The sequence below is a fragment of the Bufo bufo genome, chromosome 2 (assembly GCF_905171765.1).
Source record: "Bufo bufo chromosome 2, aBufBuf1.1, whole genome shotgun sequence".
Lineage (NCBI taxonomy): Eukaryota > Metazoa > Chordata > Amphibia > Anura > Bufonidae > Bufo > Bufo bufo.
In genome coordinates, this window is record NC_053390.1 from 718,171,406 (window position 1) to 718,175,907 (window position 4,502).

Below are 4,502 nucleotides of genomic sequence, written 5' to 3' on the forward strand. Positions count from 1 at the left end.
CAATATTAATTTTGTTCAGCTGTCTGTAAAATGTGTCCTCCAAAATTTAAGCCACAGCAGCTGGTTAAGTTTACTACATGATGGAACAATTTATTCCACTACTGTGCCAACCTGCCACGCATAAGCAAATGGACATGATCCGCCTGAACAACTAGGTTCAGTCATACCTGGACTGTGCCCTTTCTCCTGTACACACCCTGTTTCCAGGCCCCATGGACTTCTGGGAAGGTAGATTGAAACAGTGGTTGGAAGTGCCCCAGTTTGCTATCACTGTGCTGTCTGGTCCAGCCTTCAGTATCTACTCAGATCTGCCATTGTTGCCAGTGGCAATTTATCACTGGTTCAATTATGTAACTGACACTGTTGAGTTCCATACTGTACTACAGCTACGGCTACCACAGCTGCTACTCCCCCTGCTGCCACTATTACTACTACTCTTTAATGGCTGCACATCTTCTGCTTTGTTCATGAGGTTCTGCACTGTTCTGTTTCTGCTGTTCCCAAATAAATTTTGGGCAGTTGCTCAACCAAGCCACTGCTTTTTCCGATACTACCTTGTATGTATAAATCCCTGCAGGCATCTTCTCCAAATTAGGGACAATTCTATAAAAGCATAATAAATGTGATGGGGAAGTGTGTTTTTAAACAGGCTGTTTGTTAACAACATCAAACATGCTTTTACTCATAGCTATATATGAATGAACAAAATTTACAAATCTTGATATAAAATATTCTACAAATTTGTTGTCTACAGCTCCTTGGCTGACCTATGTGTCTTAATTGTTAGAGACTACAAACAAACCCTGTATAGCCTAATCCTGCAGTCCTTGCTAATTTACTTTTGGAAAATTAGCAAGAAGTCGAGGACAGACTGAGAAGTTAAGACTTGGGGATCTGACTACACAAGGTTTGTTTGTATCTGTAACATAGGAACTGTTGACTGCTTTTTATGATATAACATACATCTGATAAAAAAAAAAATCAAGAAAATCAACTGCAAACATGCATATACCTCCATATTGATTACTTATTAGCTTTCCAGAAACTGATGGCAGAACTGTCACTTAATGAACATGCTGGCCAAATGATAATCAGGGTATCTGAATATCTCCCTGCTGAATAATTGCAACATCACCTTTTATAAGTTTATAAAACCTTTTCTGGCCTTGAGATGTGTAGACCTTGAACTGGCAGTAAACTAGTACTGGAGATGCTCAACATAGTTTGCACTGCAGTATCTTAATTGATATCCTGTACGTTGTAATGAAATGTAAATAAAATCTGAGTGATAGCATCTGAGCATGTTCATCTGAATGTATTTAGCAATCTCTGATGCAAATTAAGCATATAGACAAAAACTACATTAAATGAAATTGTCTTCTAAGGATTGATTGCTCATTTATTATGCTAATTATGCATTTTACTCATATACGACTCCCAGAGGAAAATAGCAAAGAAAAACTATAGAAAATGTAAAATAATTGACTTTGTAGTATTTTGTTTTGCACATACCCCGTTTGTTAAAAGGTTCATCTTGCTGTGATTGATAATGCAATTAGCTTGTGATATCTTAGCTGCAAACAATTCTCAGGCAAATTCTATCGTGCTTCCAGATGTTTACCTGCTATTAATAGTTAACAAACACAAAAGAAAGGAAACAAAGCAGATGGAATCCCACTGCCTAGGTTAACCGTGGGTATAAAGTCCAGAAGGATTATTTGTTGTGTGGTTTTTGCATTGATTATATAACGTTATCAAAGTTTATTTCTAAAGGAATAGTTTATTCATGCAAAGTTTTATTACTGAATGTACTTTCCTAGAATGGCAATGAACACAATGTACATAGTTTAGAACAGTGTGGCTAGAATTGCATTCCTAAAGATTTATGTTGATGTTGCATTTTTATTGTTTCCGATGCTAGTACAGCAAATAACAAAATGAATTGATTGTATGATGGTTTCTTCTAAACATTCATAAAAAACTTTCAAGCAATTGATACAATGGGGAAGATGTAGCAAAACTAGGGCACGTGGAAAGAAAAGCTACAGATGAGAAAATTTCTCAAAATTCGATTTGGCCTTCTGATATGATTTGGTCCAAATAAATTCGACCAAAATCGAAACTGTAAATCACAGAAAAAAATGCACCAAACGGATATGACACTGACTATACTGGCTAGTCATAAATGCAGATATTAAAAGCTGAGACTTTTGCAATATATTCCTGTCAGGAAAATATCGGAGCCCATCATGCACCACGTCACGGTCACTCAGCATGGCAAGGGGTCCTACCACTAAGCTAACTATAGTGTGAACAAGGTCTGAAGGTGATGAAATCCATCTCACAGCCAAGCTTCCACACAACCGCCTAGCAGGACCACTAGTGCAATGTGAACGAAGCCAGACTGTAAGCCACACCCATATCAGACCATGAGATGGAGGTTACCAGGTGCAAAGGAGTGTTTAAATGCCAGGTAAAGGCACATTCAATACATATAAAACAAAACAAAATCACAGAAATATCGTGGCAAATCTGGGGGAACTGCTCAAACCCCAAACACTGTAGCGTGTTTTTCATTGGGGGAGCAGTCCCACCGCATGTGGACTGCAGCAAATGACTATCCCCAGCAAAAAAATGAATACAATGGAGGATGTCGGCGCGGTCCACATGCACCACAAAGGCATCCTACACAAACCGAAGCATTGTGCGGATGAAAATATAATCATATAAATCACAGAAAAAAATGCACCAAACGGATATGACACTGACTATACTGGCTAGTCATAAATGCAGATATTAAAAGCTGAGACTTTTACCAATATATTCCTGTCAGGAAAATATCGGAGCCCATCATGCACCACGTCATGGTCACTCAGCATGGCAAGGGGTCCTACCACTACGCTAACTATGGTGTGAACAAGGTCTGAAGGTGATAAAATCCAGCTTACAGCCAAGCTTCCACACAAATGCCTAGCAGGACAACTAGTGCAATGTGAACAAAGCCAGACTGTAAGCCACACCCATATCAGACCATGTGATGGAAGTTACCAGGTCCAAAGGAGTGTTTGAATGCCAGGTAAAGGCACATACACTACATATAAAACAAGACACAAACACAGAAATATTGTGGCAAATATGGGGGAACTGCTCAAACCCCAAACACTGTAGCGTGTTTTTCATTGGGGGAGCAGCCCCACCGCATGTGGACTGCAGCAAACTGCCCCAATTGTCCTGAAAAGTTGTGATCGAGACTCTGGGGACTCCTAAGACTGTATCCAACCCCTCACAAGCTCTTTAATGCCAAGAAAGCCTTAGTAATGACAAAGTGACAGCAGGATATATGGCTATGGGTAAGTGGATGGTAGTGGGTGGTAACAAATAGCCTGTTTGCACTGTTGGATTTTTTATTTTTATTTAAACCAGTCCTAAAATTAGACATTTTTGATGGCAGATACCGTCTTCTTTGTCTTCTCATCTGTAAACAGTTGGACATTGTTTTAAGCAATTCAAGCAAGACCAATAACCAAAGTTTCAGATTTATTAAAATTTGAATCATTTGGCAAATTTGATTAATGTAGAATACTGTTGAGTGAAGCAAAGTATTTGAAGTGGAATTTGGTCCGAAGTTTAAGAAAACTTCGATTCACAATGTGCTTCATGGTAACGAAACAGGTTTTCTTAAAATGTCGGCTGCACGTCTTATAAAGCAAAAGTAATAAGCCATGCAAGATCACCCATAATACCGTGCAGCCAGCAAAGCTGCAGATAGCCATCCTCTGTGATGTTACAGCCCTATAAAACCCTGAACCTGTGCGGTCGCTGCAATTTCACTGTGAGCTAGCATAGGGAGAGACATGACGCTCATGCACTAGGTACAGTGTTGCAGAAAACTGTTTTAGAAAGGAATATTGGAGAGGTAAAGTGCAGGGAGATTGTAGGGAGAGCATAGGGAGACTGCAAGTTGAGTGTAATCGCCATGTACATCACGTACATTGCTAGTGCACATACATTCAGAGTTAATCCCTTATTTTAGTGATACAGTTACGTTGCGTCTGTATTCCAGTACGGTGTAATCTTTTGCCCTGTAGATGTGTGCAGTGTAGCAAAATTTATCTATGCATTAGTATTAGGCCACAGTTAAATATTTTGCCCTGTACATGTGAGCAGCAGAACTAAATTGATTACAGCGAATGCATTCTGTTGGCTGTTTCTTTACATACAGTCAGGTCCATAAATATTGGGACATCGACACAATTGTGACATTTTTGGCTCTATACACCACCACAATGGATCTGAAATGAAATAAACAAGATGTGCTTTAAATGCAGACCCTCAGCTTCAATTTGAGGGTATTTACATCCAAATCAGGTGAACGGTGTAGAAATTACAACAGTTTGCATATGTGCCTCTCACTTGTTAAAGGACCAAAAGTAATGGGACAATTGGCTTCTCAGCTGTTCCATGGCCAGGTGTGTTATTCCCTCATTATCCCAATTACAATG